The sequence below is a fragment of the Lampetra planeri genome, chromosome 5 (genome assembly GCF_965212315.1).
Source record: "Lampetra planeri chromosome 5, kcLamPlan1.2.h2, whole genome shotgun sequence".
Lineage (NCBI taxonomy): Eukaryota > Metazoa > Chordata > Hyperoartia > Petromyzontiformes > Petromyzontidae > Lampetra > Lampetra planeri.
In genome coordinates, this window is record NC_136111.1 from 19,431,670 (window position 1) to 19,452,371 (window position 20,702).

Below are 20,702 nucleotides of genomic sequence, written 5' to 3' on the forward strand. Positions count from 1 at the left end.
CGTTTCACAAATTGTGTGACGAATTGAATATATATTTTCTTCAAAAAATCCATCAGTCTGCAGAGCATCACATCATGTCAGAAAATTACCCAGAAGTCGAGACATGACCACTTCAGAGACTTCTGCAGGCTTCTCTCACCTAATTCTAGATGGCAATACATTTTGCTCAGTAAAGAGTGGTTTTGCTCCATTGTTGTCTGATACATTTTAAACTTTGATGTGTCAATTTTAAAATGTTTATCTGTAAATCGTCTTAGAATGTCCCAATTTTCTCAGGGCTCCAGAGTGCAAGTCGGTCAATCTTTATGTTCTCTCTAGCCTCTAAAGAGGGGACATTGACTAAAGCGTCAGTTTAGTATGTATATTTTTTTGGTTTGAAAAGGTTACCTTGACGAATGTGGTGATTTTCTAAAAAAACACTTAATATTTTACCCCTTTAAAGCTGGGCTTAATTAATATAATCATGTTTTGTATCTGAATATTGGTAATTGAGCCTGAAGACACTCAATGTGCTACACGTGAGCACTTTATTTAATAATGGGCTGGACCGCTGTGCAGATTCAACGGTGCCAGCTCTGTGCTCTGACAGCCATTATGAGCTTTTTGAGCCGTCTAGTTGCCTCACAGTTAACTTTTGGAAAGCTCTTGCATTTTGAGCTAGAGGAGACATTTGTTACACTTGTCAACGTTGCGATTCTCAGTGCTGTTGCTGCAGGACGGTGAAGGCCTGCATGTTGATAGAATGCCTCCCTCGCTTTTATCGGTGCCTCGGTTGGCGTGCGTACGCGTTTATTGTTTGGTCTTCTTTCCCTCTTTGCGTTTTCTTTTCCGATGTGGCCACGGCCGTGTCACTCGCAACACCGTGCCTAATCGTGGAAACGCGACGGTCGCCACAGCCCGGGGTGGGGGGGGGGGCGGGGAAGGCATTCATTTCGTCCGCTTAGAAAAAGGGGGGGGGGGGATTGTTTGCGCCGCATCAAACGCTTCCCATTTATTTACCGCCTTCTCGCCATTTGCGTCAAGGCCGGCGCTTGACATTGTACACAATCGCTCGCTTCGACACGGTGAAGGCGGCGTTGGCCATCCCGCCGCAGCGGGCACAATGCGGTCGCCTGTTTAAAGCGATATTGTTTTGGGTTAATTGGTTGGCTGAACAAGCTCGTTTGGTCCCTCGCGGGGTCTCTCTTTTTTGCGGACCTCAGTGTCATTTTTAGGCCGCGGAAAGAGGCCGGCAAATTAACTTGTCGAGTTTGAAGTTGGCAGAGCAGGTGAGGCGTGCTGTCAGCGGCGCCTGACAGACCAACAGGTTCTCCGCATCTCGGGTTGCTCCGTGGTGCGGCCCCCAGTTGCGGCCTGGGAAAAGTGAGGAGAGAAGACTTTGCTCCGTCCACACCACCGGCCCGTGGCATTCTGCTGCCCCTGGAGACAATGGGCCGAAAATCTATCACGGAGGCAAAACAGAGGTGTTTGGAAACAAGCATTCTCATGGGCTGTCAAGACTCGCTTTCACTGGCCTGAGTGGTGGACAATACTAGGGTCTGAGCCCGGCCCAGCCTCTGATCTGTGTCCCCAATGGCCCCACTGGGGACGCCGCACGCGCACAAAACACTTCTTCCTCGCGCTCGGTTTGTCCTCCTCCTTCTCCGTGCCGTGGCCGCACTTCGCCACCGCGCTGCGCGGTGGCGATTAAGGAGGAGGAAGGAGGTTGGGTGGCGCCGCTCCCACCGTGTTTTCGCCCAACGTGTGTCGACGCGGCCACGGGGGGATTTTAAGCACCCAAGCATGCCGTATCCCTCGCAGCCTCGTCTCCCACCCCTCGGCGCCCGGTCCTCCCCCCCCCCCCGCCTTGCCTTTGTCCCCTAACGAATTGCTCTCTCAGCATGGTGTCCCTACTCCCTTTCTTCTCGATTGTCCATGCACCAAAAAATAAGCGGGAAGCATTCAAGTCAACCTTTCCCATTAGCCAAGCACCAACATAATTTCTTCAGATCTTCCCCTCGCGTACCCCGGAGGTGCAGGGCCACAGAAACGGGGGGCCGCCTCAACCTTTAAGTTTCCTCCCTGCGCCGCTCTCGGCAGTCGGAGGTTGAGTCCCCGCTGTTCCCTGCATAAAGAACGATGTCCGGTGCGCTCTGCTCCCTGCTGCTAGGAGTTTGTTTCGTGGGCCAGGCGCTGGCACGGCTCTGCCTGTGCCAGTGCGACTGCGAGGTGGACGAACCCTCCCCGCGCCTCTTCACGCCGGGACGGTCGCGCCACTTTGCTGCCACTCGCGGCTCACTGCCACTCCACGCAAAACCGCGGCACCTTCTCAGCTGTGAGTACCGACCGCCTCGCCACCCCCCCGCCCCCCCGCCCATCGTTCTCGCGTCTTGTGCCCGCTTCTTGCTCCTTCACTTACACGATCGCTCGCTTGCCCGCTCGCACGTTCGCTCGTTGCCCTATCTCGCCGGGCAACCGCAAGCCCCTTCTTTTGCTCCCTCTTCACTCCACCGCCGCGCCTCTCTGGTGGTGGCCGCGAGGTCCGGCGTGGCATTAAGTAACTCCTGAGCAAACACGGGGCCCTCTCTTCCCTCTCTTCAACGGCCGTCGAGTGTGTTGGTTTAAGTGCTGCGGGTGCCAACAAAGGGCAAAGGAAACAATCTGAAGGACTTTCCTCCGCAGCTCCTACTTAATTATTCGGGCAGGACTCCGCCGTAAAACGCCTGCTGCCCATTCACGAGTCGCTCTCCTCGGCGACACTTACTTCAGCCTCCTCCTCTTCTTCTTTTTTGTTAGCGGCGCTCCTGGGCCTCCCCCAGGAGCCGGCCACTTATTGGCCCCCCTTTGCTGCCCTCCGTGGCAGCCGGCCTTTGTGGCAGAGAGATCGAGTGCAGATTGAAGATGTGGCGCTGTTGGCCGGCCGCCTCCCCGCACTCGGGATGGCGAGAGCGCTCCGTGTGTGCGGAATCGGCTGGCTGGAGAGGTTCCTGTAGATTGTGAGCGAACGAGCGAGTCTGTGAGTTTGTGAGCGTGCGTGCGTGTGTGTGCGTATGTGTGCGTGTGAATAGGGAGCAAACACAGCAAGTTGGCACAGTAGGGGGTACAGGTGGTGCATCGGCTAGTCATCTCAGTCGGCCAACCCATGTTACCTGGGTCTGTCCCGTGATCTCCTGTCAGCGGGCGTTCGACACTTCACGTGGCCTTAAAGTGCACCTAGACTGGCACAATCACCGTGGTGACATAACTGCCACTTAGTGGCGAATGGCGGTTGTTGTTGTTGTGCGTGTGAGCTGGTTGCAAGCAGGTGAGCGGTGAGCGTGTGCAGGGCCGTTTTGTCACATGGCCGAGGTGAAATTTTGTCGGTACCCATCGGGCAACCGTAAGTAGCTCTGAATTCATTTTATTGGGTATTCCAGAGTCCAGAAGTTGCTCCAAAATGTTTTTCAGCCCAAGTAATAGGAGAGTGAGCAATGTGGAGTCGACTTCACGGCACGCTTCGCCATGCGCTAACGACGAGCGCGGCGTATGTGCGTTTTTCCCAATAAAAGAATATCCCGTGTGCAATGAAGTATGGCCCACAATCCAGTGACTCTTAAACTCGGGTTGATAGATGAGTGCTACCGCTGTGTAATGAGGCATGGACTTGCATGAGGCGTGGGGTTTTCCTCAGGTACTAACAGATTCCGCCAACGTGCAAGATTACGAAGGAATGGGCCAAACACCTAAGCAGGCTTGCTGTCGTGCGAACGTAGTATCGGTGGCTCCTGCGGAGTCCTCTGGAGGCATCTGCCTCCTAGTTTGTCGTCGGTGGTCGTAATTATTCCTGCGCAGGCCGGCGACCGTGAAATTAAATGATGTCGGGGCTTAGAGACCCCACATTTCGTGAAGTTCACGCCATCCCCAGAGAGTGGTCCGTGTGCGATGTGCTGTTGCCGTTTACAGTTTAGCAATTTTTTTCGCTTACGTTGGATAATTGTTCTGTTTGGCAATTGTCCCTGCGAGGAGCCGTTGTGATGAGGCGATAAGTATAAAACGGTGCTTGCCCTTGAGCGAGGAACCTCAATGTCCGACGATGACGACACAGAAGCCGTGCATCTCCCTCGCACTGCCATGTCCGTTGCGACGTTGGGAATCATGCACGTGTGTGTGTGTTATCATTGTGGGGGGAGCGGCAGAGGTCGCAACCGGGTACCCGATACCCGTACCCTACCCAATACCCGACTACCCATACCCGGCCGGGTATGGGTACGGGTAGACCGTGAGTCACTGGTGAGTCACCGTTTGTCACTCATTTCCAGAAGTGTGGACTCGAGTCATGTGACTTGGACTCGAGTCAGACTCGAGTCATGAATTTGATGACTTGCGACTCGACTTGGACTTGCATAACAATGACTTTGTCCCACCTATGAGATGTGGACTCGAGTCATGTGACTTGGACTCGAGTCAGACTCGAGTCATGAATTTGATGACTTGCGACTCGACTTGGACTTGCATAACAATGACTTTGTCCCACCTCTGCTCATTTCCCAATGTCTTGTCTCTTCTCACAATTCAAGTTCCTAGAATCAACCCACCCACGCCTGCAACATGGCTTCATCCCAGAGGTCGCAATCAGGTACCCGATACCTGTAACCTACCCGTACCCGGCCGGGTACGGGTACGGCCGTGTACGGGTACGGGTACCCATTTGCGACCCTGGTGCGGCCGGGTACGGGTATGGGTAAGGAATCAAAACCCGTTTGCGACCTCTGGGGAGTGGTAGTGTAGCGGTTAGCGCGCTGCGCTAAGAACCCGACGATCCGGGTTCGATTCTCACTCATGGCCAATACCAGTGACGATTATCTGAACCGGTCCTGGGCCTCCCCTATGTCGACTCAGCTTCAAATGAGTACCTGGCACGTGTGTAAACATCGCCACTGGGGAGACAAAGGGGGTCGGGAGTGGTGCTGGCCACCCGCCCCCTCGTGTACCGTTCCGGCCTTCATAGGTGCTCGCTAACAGCACTTGCCCCGACAGTCTGTTAAGGCTATAGGGGATCTTTGTTTTTGTATTTGTTATGATTGTGGGGGAGCAGTGGCACAGTGGTTAGCACGCTGCGCTACGAACCCGGTGTTGTGAGTTAGTTTCCCATTCATGGCCAACACCCGTTACGATTCGCTTAACCGGTACTGCCGCCTCCCCTCGTACGATTCAACCTCAAGTACCTGGCGTGGTGTCTAAGCATTAGTATTGGGAAGACAAAGGCGACCGGGCGTTTTGCTGGCCACCCACCCCTCACGTGTTGTTGGCCTTCATAAGTGCTCAGGAACAGCACTTTCCCCACAAGTCTATAATGCCGATGTTGATGAAACATAAATGATTCCAAAGTATTGAAGGTGAATATTTTCGTCTTTAATTATGTTGAAAGATCTATCAGGGAGGAGACATTCAACAAATGATTCACTGAAAATAAATATGTTCGAGAGTAATTTAAGACGGGGAAATGAAATGTGACATAAGCTTCTTTAACATTTACTTACTCACGAAACTAAATTCTCCTCCAATGGATGGATCACCAACAATGTGCAGCGTAAATCTGAGCAGTGTTCCAGATATAATTCTAAAGTGTGTCTTATTAATGTAATTTTATAGTGTGCTATTCTTCCCAGTGGCACACAAAACTCATGAATGAGGCTGGCATGATTATGTATTAAATGGTCTTCGTTTCACCCACTTTTACTTCGACAAATGTGTTTCTTTGCGTAAAGGCTGATTTGATTTTGTTCAGCAGATGTGATGAAAAGCGCTGCGCTCTAAAGGTAATTAACAATAAATTTTTAAAAGGTTACTCCGCAGACTCCATGTGGCGCTGTCGCCCCATGGCTCTTCCTGAAAATTAATCTGTCAGCCTTGGTGATGCACTGTACTGTAAGCTCGTAAACACTTCTGGGGAATGTAAATGCATCCGTGCGTCGTCCGTCTGTGATCTTCCGTCCGCTGTCCTTTTGTTAACCAGTTGTTGGCCTACTGCGAGTCAATTCTCTCGTTCTCCAGAGAGATGTTACTTGGGCATGGGCGTCATTATTAGATTTTTTTATTTTGTTATTCATAATACTGTAATGATGTTTAAAAAGGCATCAATATCCCTTTGCCAATCTACCGCTGGATGAAGGCCTACTAATGCTGTGTCAGCGCTGGGGGTACTTTGACCATGCTGGTCAGTGCGGGTTGGTGAAGGGGGACCCATAACCGGTTCTGATATCACTCGCCAACTATATTAGCCACGGCCGGGAATCGAACTCGGGTCATTGGGTTCATAACACAACGCGATTTATACGCCAGTATTTCACCTCATCTGGAATTTTGGACTCTGGCACCTGCACGACATGAACTCGTCGTTTGACAGACATCTCCCGGAGAATGTAATGTCCCACGTTGTCACGGGTGGAGTGTTGTCAGCGAGCCGCAGAATGAACCGCGAGGCGGCTGGCTGCAGCGTGAATCAAACGGCAGCCGTCGTGCAAGCCGGCCCGGTGGCGAGTACGCGGACGGCCCAGGTCACCTGTGCACCCCCCACACACCACGTGCGCCGCATTCACAACAATAGCTCGTCCACCTCACACTCTGAGCCCAATCCTCCATGCGATTCACATTGCCGTCCATTTACCTGTCCGTGGACACATTTACCTGTCAAGCGATTGTTTTGCCCGCGAATTCCGTAGCTGTTTCGGTGTTTTGAAATTGCAGGATTAGAGAAGATAGAAAAGGGTCTGTGGATGAAAGCATCGTTATGTGCAATGATGTTACATTTGAAACGCTGTAAGTAGCCGAGTCATTTTTATTTTTAGAATCTACGCACATCGGCAGCGTCTTGAACGCAGAAGAATGTGGTGCATTACTGCTGCACTGCCTAAGTAACTTGGATTTTTCAGATTCGTATTGGGAGCATTGACCTTGGCCTATAACCTCTTACCCCTAAAAAGAAAACAAGCCCCTGTGAGATATCAAGATCATAGGAATGTCTTGAGAGTGTCAAGACTGGTCAAATCGTTGTGGAGATACCGTTGGCACAGATGGAATGTTTTGGAGTGCCGTGACCCGTGGCCTAAAAAAACAATCCTTGGAGAGTCGCTTTAGACTGAGGTCATCCCCAGAGATTTGTCAAAATTGGTCAAATGGTTTAAGAGTAGGGATGGCCAGACGGTCGGAGATTGCTTATGCGATCTGTTCTCTTGGTGGGTGGGTGGTTGTGGTGGTGGGGTGGGGGGGGTAGTAGGCCAGGGGAGAAAAAAGGCCTTATTAATGCATGCAGCACCACGCTCACTGTAGAACATAATACAGATACTAAAACCGAGATGCCAAAAAAATATACCAGCCAGCAGTTCCAGAGGAATGATAATTACATGGTACCAGAGATGAGAGACGTTTGACTGCCGGGATATCGTTAGCTGGAGTGCACGCTATTTCCAAACGCACTCTATTTATGTTGAGTTTGTTAGGCGTTAAAAATGCAAAACACGTAATGTCCGTAATATTTGGAGCTGGCACGCCGCTTAATGGCAATTAGCGGTTGAAACGCAGTTCGTTGCGCGTGCAATTACAAATCCCGCGAGCATTGTGATGTAATTAAAAACAAACACTCGTGGGTGGAATTGGGGAAAATGAGCATTTTTAAATGAGATTTGGGAAAGTAAAAAAAGGGGGGAATTCAAAAGAATGTATGTATAAAACAAATTTATTCAACAATAAGCATCACTGAAAAATGTTGTTACAGAAATTATTGGGCCTCCTGAGAAGCCCCATTTGAGACTGCGCGAAGACACCAGCCAAGAAGGCCCCATTGCTAAGAAAGTCGTGACAATCTCATTAATACGGCGTTTGCTCAGGATTTCTTGGTATTTATGTTGCCAAATAAAGGGGACCGTTTCCCACCACGTGCCTCGAATTAAAGTGGTCAAGCATAGTGGTGACAAATCGTCCCTCAGTTTCGTGAGCAAAATTAATATTTAATGAATGTCGCAGCCACAGTGCCGCATTAGAAAATAACCTATGGCTAATGACAAAATAATAATGGTAACTGGTCCTTAATGGGATTGTAGCTCAATGCCTCTTGCAAAATAAATCACAAATCTTATCAAGCTATTTCTAATGAAAATGAGTTACGTTTAATTTGACATTGACAATTCGATATTGACACTAACTATAAAAGTAAATAAGAGAATGTGAGATTGAATGCCAATGTGTTCAATAATGGGCACAATAGAAATCTCATGACATTGATGTAATGAGACACAATGTAAGGAGTGGTCAAGTCAATCATTGAAACCTGCTGCTGCATGCAGCCTTGTGGCTACTGGCAGCCATGGATTCTACACTTGATTGAACAACATATTAGTAACTACACTATGGGAACCTCATTTGCCAGTAAAAATATGATAATTGGTTCTTTACCCTTCTATCTGGCAACAAAACTGACACCTTTTTACAAGGAGTCATGTTTGAATAGACCGCAATACCTGCAGTCATAATACAAACAAGAGAACATAACTCTGATAATGTGCACTGTCCTTGAAGTTGATTGGTCCACACCCGAGACAGCTTTCCTTAGAGCCTAGTCTCACATGGGTTGGACCAGATGACGCCTTTTGGCGTCATCAAGGACAGTGCACATTATCAGAGTTATGTTCTTTGTTTGTATTATGACTGCAGGTATTGCGGTCTATTCAAACATGACTCCTTGTAAAAAGGTGTCAGTTTTGTTGCCAGATAGAAGGGTAAAGAACCAATTAACATATTAGTAATTTACAGTCCTTTGTCAATCCACTTTTGGAAGAAGACCTCATCACTGGCTTGCTATCCATATGATTGGCATGGCCATATTTGACCACGATAGTCAGTGTAGGTTGGTGAAAGATGTGTGGCCGTGACCGCAATTAAACTGAGGCTGCCGGGTTCATTGAGGAGTGTCCGAATCACCGTGCCGCGATGATTAAATAATAGGCATTTAATTGAATGTTTGTTCACTTAGGTAGACATATGAATGAGTCACTATTAACTATGAGCAATCTTTTGCTGGGCCACAAACGTTGCGATGGAGCAAGGCTTGCTTGGGATCCAATAAATAAGTGGTTTTTGTTGTGAGGGCATAACACGAGAAATTCCCACAACCATTAATTCGTGAAATCATAGAGTGTGTTTCGACTTTACGTGACAGCACTTGGCTCTGGGTAGCTGGTGATGTTTATATTCGTGTGCCTTGGCTTTTATGCCGTTCTTTATTTTTTTTTATCCGGCGCGTATAGCTGGGAAGGATGGCCGTGTATCCCCTGGGCGCACTGTCTACCTTTGGGCACTCGTGGGCGCTAACGCTCTGTGACCGAGCCCCCTTACCCTCGCCACGTGGTTCTAGCGCGCCCCCTACCACCGTCCACGCGCACGCAAAAGCCGGACCACTCACTCAGTCAACTCTCGCTTATCCGGGGTAATTGTCTGGTCGGAAGGGTTGGTCCGGATAAAACAACAACAACAAACAAACGAATACGGATAATGCCAAATAACCGCGAGATGCCAGATGTTAAAACAACAACAACCAATGTATGTGTATTGCTTACCAATGGAGAGCGTGGATGAAGACGAAGAAAGCGTGGGATGTTTGGCTAGCAAAACCGCGAATGTTTGGCTTCACATGGCAGGAAACCAGGAGCACCTGGAGGGAAACACGCGCAGATGGATTCAATCAGCCGCTGTACCGCCACCTGATGGCCATCTCACTGCCCAAGCCTAACACAACACCTGGTTGTTACCAGGCGGTCTCTCATCCACGCACGAAAGCTTGATCCTGGCCTAGCTTGGTGAGATGTGGCGAGATCGGGGGGGGGGGGGGGGCATTTAGGTTGCTTTGGTCTGTAACCTAAAGTTTGAGTATACACAAATAAGATACACTACACAGTTCATACTCTTTGGTTCTTTCGGTAAAATAAATCACGACGTTTCGATTGCAACACAAGCAATCATCATCAGGTGTGAAAACCACAGCAAGAAAATTGTTTATAACCTCCTTAACCCCGGGATCTCTCCCACTTCAGTCAAACAAATTCTTGCTGTGGTTTTCACACCTGATGACGATTGCTTGTGTTGCAATCGAAACGTCGTGATTTAATGTATTGTATTTTATACCTACGTGACTTTACCGAAAGAACCAAAGAGTATGGATCCCTGCAGTCACGAAAACTTCAAATCTAGATTACTACACAGTTCATTTGGATACAAACACGAGCTTACTGCTGACTGCTCACTGGGGCAATCCTGCCACTCTGCACCACAGGAGTTACGTTCTGCTTGTTGTATACACAACACGTGAGAGACACAAGATTGGTAATCTACCCATGCGTGAAGGGCCTTACCCAGGTATGCTGGGGCACATTTGACAGCAGGCCGTGTATTCACTGTGTTAGCTGCAGATGGACGGAGCAATGGTTTATATTTTGGGCTACGTGCGTGTTGTGTATGCCTGAATCGCGCGCATGCCTCTCTTGTTGAGACGCGGCACATTCACAGTGACTCCATGAGTATATAATTTAGTGCCACCAATAATCCTGCACCACCCTCCAGCTCACACTTATAATCCTACTCCCACTCTATAGACCGGGCCAATAACCCAACTCCCAATCTATTGGCCAGACCGTGACTTTATCACCGATTCTACAGCCCAGACCTTGATCTCAGCATTTACATCTATGCTCCCACCTTGATCAACCCGTACTAACCAGCACGGCGAAGTATGGTTACATAACCCCTCTGACCCGGTCTTCATCCAGGAAGAGACCGGTGGAAGGGCTGTACATGTACAATGTAACAGTGCGGTTGGGATTTTCAAATTACTCTTTTGATTATTATTTTCACTCACATGTACAAGCGTTACTCCCAGAAGGCATTCTACAGTTTGTAAATGTTATTTTTAAAGGTTATGAGTGAGCGTAGTCTGCAGTCTATTTTGGCTGTCTATAATAATTTCCTGACGAAGACCAGTAACCTAAAACGTCGAGTAAAAAAAACTATGGTTGTTGTCAAGGACCACTGAAGCTTTAATTTTGAATAAATGTTGTGTCATCGTGGCATCGTGTGGTCTGTTAAATTATTTCCTGATGTTATTTGAAAGAGCACTCCATATTGAAAACATGGAGCCCTGTTCAGCATAGTTCGGCCTAGCAGCATGTCTAATAAACAAAATATTAACACGTTGGCTTTGGCGACCAATATGATTTATGATTGATTTCTGGGTTCGGTCACACATCAGTAAATTGTGTAAATGTCCGTTAGTTTCCATTATAAATCAACTAAATCAACGCAAACACCGGAACATTTCCACAGAAGCTGTTAGATGCAATCAAACACTGGAAAAAAACCCCACGCACACGAGGGAGACACCACGAAATATACATTTTAAAAAATCCGTCCCCGATGGATTGGCAGCATGCTTGCTGTAGTGCCATCTTCTGGTCACCAAATATCTCTGCGGGCCGAGAGTCTCGCAGATTCGTAATGATGACGGCGATCTCTTCCTGATACCACCAAACGCGCTTTTCCAAGGCAGCTGAATTATGAGTATTGGCCTGAGCCACCGCGCCCGGCCCGGCACACGCATCTCTTTACCGACCGGGAGCTTCCGGGCCAAACTGCCGCAGGCAACGGCAGCGTTAGGTCCCTGAATGATGTTAACGATTCAAACTATGTCCCCGGGACATTGCGACAGTGGCACGCGCGAACTAATAACCACGTGTGTCATGTACGTCGGCGCACCCATCAAAGTATACAGCTTTGCAATTACCGTGGTAATTGAAGGTATTATTAGAACGGGGAGAGATGATCATTGCGCAACGTGCCAATGTTAGGGCAAAAAAACACAGACATCTCGCTTGAAATGAATGTCGACTACACAGCAAAAGTGAAAACTGTGAATACGTGTGTTAAGTCAAGCAAGGAGAGCCTCCTTTTTAAAGGCCACAACATCCCCACGAGTATCTCACTTGGGCTGAAACACAGCCCAAGCACACAACGCAATAAAAAATAAGTAATATTTAAAAACACTTTTTTAAAAACACGCTTTTGTGAAATGTACTAGTAATGGCAGAACTCCAAGACTCCAGGAAGTGGCCCGAAGCTTGCCATAACGTAAGGGGCCGTGGCCAATTACAGCCAACGTCAGTTGAGCGTGGACAATTAGACCCAAGCCGAAACATAACATATAAAAAATAATGTTTAAATTTTTTTTTTGTATTTTCTATGCTATAATATAGTATTGTCATCAGTATGACATAAGTATACCAAGTTTGCAGTCAATACCACATTGGGAAGTGGGTTAAAATTGAGTTACAAGATTTGAGGATACAACGACAACAACAACAGACTGAGTTAAAAGAAAGCGTGTTGGTCACTGGGGTTGTTCGACCATACTTCGCCACGCTGGTCATTGCGGGTTGGCGATGGGTGGGTAAGACCATGAATTACACAAATTCAGGTCGCCGACTTCATTCCGCAAGTGAGCTAACCTCTGCACCACCGCCCCCCCCCCCAAACGCCCCCCCCCCCCACCTATAACACAATCCAATAACATTCCTACGGGTAACATAGTGCAGTGTAGCAAATGACACAAAGGCGGTTTTCATGCGAGACCCCCCCCCCCCCATAAAACCTTGCTCTGATTTTCGCCGCGTTCTTAGAGAGCCATTGTATTGAACTGCCATTGCCGTGCGTAATGTCGCATGTTTAACTGGCGTTCCATTGCCCTGGTCTATATTACAGTTTGCTAAAACAAATAAATAACTATACCCAACCCCCTAAATAATATTGGAGCCAAGATATTAAATCACGCCACGCCGCGGCTCCCCCGCACCCATTAAAAACAAGTTTGGATGGATATGACTTAATTGTGCAATTCTTGTTCAGCTATGCGTGCCGAGTGAAATGGATCACACGCACACAAAAAAAACAGCTTTGAATTGTAATACCGTATTCTCCACATTATAAGACGCCTCGGAAAGTATAGACGCACGCCACCACACTTGTACCCCCCCCCCCAACGACAATAAAGTTAAATCGATTTTGGTCACAAGCAACACATGACACACCGGATTCTAAGACGCACCCCAACGTTTGCTTTCGAGAGTGGGGGGCGACTGTGCGTCTTATTATCCGGAGAATACGTTCATTCATTCGGGGGGGGGGGGGCATCGGTTTGACCAAAGGCACAGAAAAAAAACCCAACAGAATACATGAGGTTTGTATATGCTGCATTGTTGCGTACTTTGTTTGAGACATTTTCATGGTTCGTCTGTGCGCCGAAGAAGCCATCATCAGCCACGAGCCATCCGGCGCTGGGTTTGACGGTCATCCATCCCCCCAATAAGCCCTCGTCGCCATCTCTCTGGGGTTCTGCGATGGAACGAGCCCACCTCGACTTCTTCGTGATTTTAGGGCTCCTTCTCCGCGTTGGGCGACCCACTCTCGTTGGCCACGTTTTACCAACCCGCAGAACTCGCGTCTGAAAGAAAGGCAGATGTCGTGTCCCCACACTTACTCCCCCGCCTCCCCCCCCCAGTAATCTTAAATCTAATTACAGTCCTACAACAGCTCCCCCCCCCACCGCCCCCACGCTCTCCACGTCCTAATTTTAAGAGGGCTCCTTTTAAATTGGTGAAGCGAGCCGATGCTGTCCCCGAACAGCCAATTTGGTTTTCGCTATTCAGTTAAATACGAGTGCTCACATAAAAAAAAATTCCAGTCCTTTTAAGTTGATATATCACGTCGTTCCCAATGTTAAGGGAGGGTTGTCCACAGGCGTATTGTATTGCCTTGCAGATTACCTCTCGTCTGTGGCTCTGTCTACCAGCCACACGCCTCGCTACTCAGGTGCCACAAGCGACCCGGGGAAAATATTCAGTGAGAAATTAATCCCCGACGATCACCCACACACGCCACGTGCGTGCCCCTATGAGGAGCGGTAGCGTAGTGGCTAGCGCGCTGCGCTACGAACCCGTCGTGCAGAGTTCGATTCCCGCTCACGACCATCAACGCCAGTGACCATTATTAACTGACCGGTCCTGGGCCCTCCCCTAGGTCGACTCAACCTCAAATAAGCATCTGGCGCGGTGCGTAAATTTCGCCGGTAGGGAGACAAAGGCGGCCGCGCGTGGTGCTGGCCACTTACCCCCTCGTGTGCCGTGCCGGCCTTCGTGAGATGCTCGCGAACAGCACTTGCCTCAACAGCTTGTCAAGGCTATACGGGGCATCTTTGTCTGTACGTGTGAGTGCACGTGCCGTCCTGCAGTGGGGTTGGGTTCACTGCACGTTGAGCGGTAATAGGGCGTGTGTGGCAATTAGGGAATGACAGTGATTTTAACCCGAACAGCCACGTGTAACTAAAACATTCGTTTCAATCGACATGGACTCTCAATGCAACCCCTTCGCCACGGCACAATTAACGCCCCCAATGATACCTCCACCTTCACCGCTGCCGGCCCCCTCATTCGCAATCTCCACCTCCTCCTGTTCCTCCCCCCCCCATCAAACACTCTGTTATCTCAACAGCCTCTTACTTAATATGCCTTCCCGCACCTCCTCCTCCTATTCCACCTCCTGGTAGGTCACTCTCTCTCTCTCTCTCCACCTCCATCTACTCTGAGGCCCATCCTACTCCAAGTCCCACCAACCTCTAGAGCACCTCCACGGACGTTTTTTGTAACCACCTCTTGACCTTGTTCTACACCGTCCGTTTCTTCATCATCATCTCATCCACCACATTTATCTACTCAATCCCGTCCCACCGACTCACCCCCCCCCCCCCCCACTTAACCGCCCAATAGTTCCAACATTTAATGAAGACGATTATGAACCTTTGGACAACCACACACCGTATGATGCTGATCATGGTGGCAGTGATTGGTGGCTGTGTATGAAGGTACGGAGGATTGCGACGACGGTGACGATGATTTCCTGGGAGCGGTGGCGCCATGGTTAGCGCACTGCACTACGATATAAACCCGTAGAGTCCTGAATTCGGTTAAATCGAGTGTTATCACCACCGCCCCTGTGCTGAAGCGTGCTCGAAGAGGAAACCTTCATCCAGCAGTGGATTGACAAAGAGGACTGTAAACAAAACGGAGACGCGTGGACAATCCACGCGTCTCCTTCGCCAGCCGCTCCTCTATCCTCACATGCGGCTACATTCCATCCGACCACGACTCCCATACCCCCCCCCTCCACGCGGACATCTCCCCGGTTCAGCAACATCCTGTCGGGCACCGTGTTGTTGTCTGCCTGCCTGCCTGGCTGCCTGTCTGTCTGCCTGCCTGCCTGGCTGGCTGGCTGGCTTACCTGATGAATCAGCCGCCGAAGGCCCCTCCTCCGGCATGCCTCTCTGCGTCTCGCGTCTCTCTCTCTTTTGTTTGCGTAACGTCCTCTTTGTGGCGCTTTGGAACAAGCTGTCGACGAACACACATACAGTGCATACAAATATATACACTCTGCTGTACTGGCGTTCCCTTTGTGGGCTTTATACTTCGCACTCCACGGGAGGCGAATTATTTGGTTCACTCACGATGAGAATTGTATGTATATATATATTTTAAAGTGTTTATCATGAGACTTGAGCAATGCAGAACTTTAGGCTGTCGCTGACCTCCACCCACCCCCTCTCCAATGGGTTAAACAACCACCCCCCTCCCGACCACTCCAGGCTGCTGTACCATATTGTAACGTTCTAACATAATACTGTGTGTACAGACATGACAACACGACTGTGGGTCTCCTTCAATACACACCCGTCTCTGCACGTACAAATCAAGAAAGCATGCGTGCCACAATGCATAGACCCCACGCGGTCTTCAAGAAGCGCATCGTTTCAGCAGCTTTGATTCAGTGTAAGCAAAGCTCTGGACCGGTTTCGACACAACGCGTCTCATCGGCGGTCACAGGCTTGCTTGCTTGAATCAATGCTGCCGAAAAGCCAGGAGTTGTGGGCGAGAGGGTCCCTCTCGTCTCGTTAAGATGTCGATTGGGCGTTGTAGCTCTTCAAGAACACGATTTGGATTTTCGTGACTCATTTGGTCACGGTCTTCCGTGTGTTTTTTTCAGTTTCATTTATTTGGTATAGCCTTGTGAGCCATTCGGCTCTTGAATCGGGTGCAACTGCAACTAACAAAAAACAAAAACATGAACAAGAAAATATCTTAAAACAGACTATGCGCAAACCGCATAAATTGCAACTGAGTTCAGTACTGCGAGATGACCCCGACGACACCGCCAGTGGGTGTTGGTATCTAAACCCGAGCTGGGCATCCTCTAGGTCGACTCGGCCTCAAATGGGTATAGTACTTCATTACAATGATGTTATTTTTATAAACAGTACCGCGATTGAGATGAAGGCGGTCCTGTTCCCCACCACGTTACCCATATTACGTGCCGAACTTAAGAGGTGCTCGCAAACAGCATTTGCCCCTACACAATACACGAGGCTGAATGTAGAGCATTTTGAGTTCGATCCAAAGGCTTCGAGAACTAATGGCCAATGGGAAAGTCATGTTAAGTGTGCTTACAATCAGCCACAGATGGACACATGATGTATATGAATCCGTAAGATTTGTTACAACAGGCAAAGTCTGGACTGGTTTCGCTCTACTCGGGCCTCATCAGCAGCCGGGCGAGCTAGAATCCTGCTGGTTTACCAGATGTTATTGGCATGAGCCTCTCTGTTATCTACACCATAGGCCGTCATTTCAACAACAACAACATTGGAGCGGAGCATTCTTGAAAATGAATAAGTCAAATTCCGCTCAGTTTCGCCACTTAAATAAAACATATTTTTGTCTGCCAGCCAATTGCTTGTTTTGCTTAAACACCCGGATAGAGGTACTGTACAATGTATCGCCCCTTTGGGGTTCATCAGCAGTCAGACACGCCAAAAGCTACGCGCAGGAGGCGGCTTTGCTAATTGCGAATTAGGCAAAGTATTTCAGCATGCTCAACCTAGAACGCCAATTACGATGGCAATGTGCACGAGTTTTTTTACTATTATTTTTTTATTGCCTTTTATATAAAACACAGCCTACGACGAAGTGACGCGGGACGTGGCCTGACCTCGTCAGGTCTCGGAAGCTACGCAGAATGTTGTACTGTACTGTGCTCCAATGGCTATGCTCCCTCTGCCATCACCAACCCACAGCGAGCAGCGTGGTGATTGAAATAGGGTCGTCAAATGACCGGCTAAGACACGGCTGTCATCCAGCAGTGGATTAACAGGGGCAAGAGCGCAGAAGCGTGGTCATCACATCTACGCCTCTATATAAGGAACAAAACAGGCGGACTTCTCCATAAATCTGTCTGCCGCCTGATGAAGCTAGTTGTAATTACTGGCGAAACGTCGTACGTGGTTTGTAAATGTTGTGGCTTGGTTCTCCAACACACCGGTGTGCTGTACTAGTGACGAATTGGCCACGTTCTGTTTACGTGACAACCCTTACTAGTTGGCTGTGTCGGGTGGTGGCAGGTTTTAACGACACATTGATATATTTACGCGATCTAACCCAAAAAAACTATATTATGGATAACAGAGGGCTGTACGTGTATACACATGCATCTCCACCTAAATTAGTATTCATATCGTTGTAATCACAGTAAACTCCTTTAATTAATTCAGAAAAGCCGTGAGTTTGAATTATGGCCCTGCATTTGGGGATGTTTGCCTAATTCCACACTAATAGGGAGCGTTCGGCACATGAGATAAGAGATTGTGAGCGTCAGTGTATTTTCAGCGGCATGGTTAAATACGGTAATAATACCCAATCGATTTAACTGCTCGCTGCCGTGATTTGTGTCCACAGCGAGAACGGAGTCTCGGCGTGTTGCCTAGTGCCACGTGCAGTATACACAAACAGCAATTGCACAGTACATAATGACATAGACTGCGCGCATTATATACTGCAGTGTAGACCTATCCTGGAATGTAGGCTGTTAAAGTTTAGCCGCCTCCGTTGTGTGAACATCACCGCCGACAAATGTTTGCGAGCCTGCGCAATAGCTGCGGGGAGGTGGAGGGGGGTGGGTGGTGGTCGCTGTGTCCACGTGAGTACAATGAGAGTTTGCGAGTGACTATTAAACGCCAGCATGGCACGTAAGTGAGCTGTGTCTCCAACATCAGCGCGCGGTGTCTTTGTCTCTTTGCTCAGTAACCCCACTCCCCACCACCCTCACTCACATTCGTCAATGGCACTGCTTTACAAACAGAAAACAATGCGTACAATATTATTTGGGTCTTTCGGTAAAGTCACGTAGATAGGTTCAAAGGAAATAACAAAAATCTACGACGTTTCGATCACAACACAAGCGATCTAATCACAACACAAGCGATCTAATCACAACACAAGCGATCGAATCGCTTGTGTTGTGATCGAAACGTCGTAGTTTTTTTGTTATTTTCTTTGAACCAATCTACGTGACTTTGCCGAAAGACCCAAAGAATATGAATTCCTGCAGTCACGAAAGCTTTAAGTCAAGATTTATTGTGTACAATAGGCTGACGTTTCAGGCAATGGCCCTCTTTTTCAGAGCAGAAAGGGTATGTGTAGGCTACGCCGCAAATAGCCTTACTCATTTAAGATGGCCAACGTTTTGTCAGACGTATAATTGTATTCGAATAAGTCTTAATGTTAACCAATGTATCAAGACGGGAGCGAATGTAAGTACGTGCTGTCATGGGCATGCATTTACTTCGGTACGCGGTTCAACAGATGCACTCACACAGCGCTTACGAGCTCTCCCGTGCCTTTTCGTGTTGTTCGGAATGATGTCGGACGTTTCGATCCACGTGCTGGGAGCTTTATCAGGAACTAAATCGATTATATACGCGTTGCCGGCTTCTGCCGTCGAGCCGACTTCAAATCAATTTCCGAAGAAGCTCCCCGCGCGTGGAGCGAACCGTCGGACATCATTCCGAACAACACGCGCGGTTAGACCCATGCAGCAGAACCGCCAACACTTATTACGCAGTCGCAACGAAGCAAGGGGGTCGCACACCCCTGCAATGACCGTGCCGTCCTCGCTCTCGTCACTTCTGGCGCGATGGGCCGTTCACTAGAGGGAGCTCCATAGAGCCCCTAAATAGGACATATTTGGCCTACTCTTCCACGCTGCCAAAATGTCTTGGAAGAAGGTGAGAGTACCCACGCTTTACCCCCACCATAACGATGTCGTGACCCATTTAATACTGCTGAGGTCGACGTATACGCTTGGGGATGGTGTGGAAGTAGGGGGGGGGGGTAAGATTCGTGCACGTCGTGTTAACTGCCGCGCAGGGAGAACGACGAATGAAACCGGCGACCTGTGCACGTCCCGTGTGCAGCTACGGCATTGCCGGTCATAATTAACAGCGGTGGTCATCGCGTTCACTCAACGCAGCACTCGCCCGGACGCGAGCAAACAACAATCCGCCGCCACCCAAACAGCAGAACCTCCCACACCAGCAACCACCACCAACCAGCCACCAACCCCACCCCCACCCCCCACGCGCGCAGCCCGAATGGAACGCGCCGCTCGCTGCTGAGAGCCGAGAGCGAGGAAGAGGAGGAGGGAGGAGGAGCTGAGAGTGCGAGGCGCGTGGTGAGTGTGTGGGGGTGCGGGAGTCCCCTCGCGTGTTGGGCGCGCTCGCTGCTCTCTGCGCAACGTGCGCTCATCACCAACAACCACCATCACCAACAACAGCAGCAGCAGCAACAACATCATCAACAACAACACCGGCCTCATCATCGTTTGTCACAAGCCGCAGTGGAACGGACGCGAACTCGCTTCGGAACGGACGCGACTCCCCCCGACTTGACTCGAACCGCTCCGACCCGACGCGACCCAAGCCGGCGAACGCATTTGCGCTCTCGCCTCTCATCCGTCGGCCGCGCGTGTCCGTGGAACTGGGTGGCTGGCAGCTTGGTGTTGGTGGACTTTGGCGACGGTTCAGCGTTGAAAGCTACGACAGCGATAAGCAGCAGCGACGAGCAGCAGCTGTAGTTTAAAGCGCAAGTCTTGCGTAAGTTGCGCGCTCACGAACCCTCCCGAGCGAAGTGCGTGAAGTCGTGCGCAACGCGTGCCGATTTGAGTTTGTTGCGTGAAACACGTTACGCGTTAACTGGAATGCAGTATTTATTTTAACGTACGGACGTTCCCTTCTTCTTGACTCTTTTAAAGAAAATAGGAGCCGATCGGAATAGGAAGTAAAAAAGAAAGAAAAGCTGCGGCTTCATTTGAATGCGTTAAGCCCATTCATTCGCGTGGAGGGCTCGACACGGGGTGTCCATGCGGCCATCAGTGCTTCAGTGTGTATCCCGATAATTATTATTGCCATTATTTAATTTAACTTTTACCATCGTCGCAAAGAGAAGACGGCATCGTCCACACCCATCGCCCTCCTGGCATCCGCTCTCCTCTCGGCTGGGAAAGGTTTCGACAGCGGCCGCCGTGTGTCTTCGGGAGGAGGAGGAGGCGAGATCCGAGTGATTGAGTGAGCGGGGGAGGAAGGGTTGAAGTTCCGTTTCATCGAAGGAGAGGTGGGAGGGGGGGGGGAACTGCAACATCCTGGTGTGTGTCTCCCCCCGACTCAAGCAAAACAACAAACAACTCCTTAAAGTGAAGACGACTCAAGCAAGCCACATCGCGCGACAACGCGAATGGGTCCCGGGATCTTCGAGACGAATTGACATCTT

At 49.4% G+C, this 20,702-nt stretch overlaps 1 long non-coding RNA gene across 1 annotated transcript; it reads right to left on the minus strand.

The window, feature by feature from the left end:
- Positions 1-5,348: 5,348 nt before the first annotated feature.
- LOC144719115 (uncharacterized) lies at positions 5,349-20,528 on the minus strand. Its single transcript, XR_013585532.1, has 3 exons — positions 20,364-20,528; positions 9,570-9,664; positions 5,349-6,520 (listed from the first exon to the last, which is right to left on the minus strand). It is a non-coding gene; the product is annotated as an uncharacterized LOC144719115 (long non-coding RNA).
- Between the last annotated feature and the right edge of the window lie 174 nt (positions 20,529-20,702).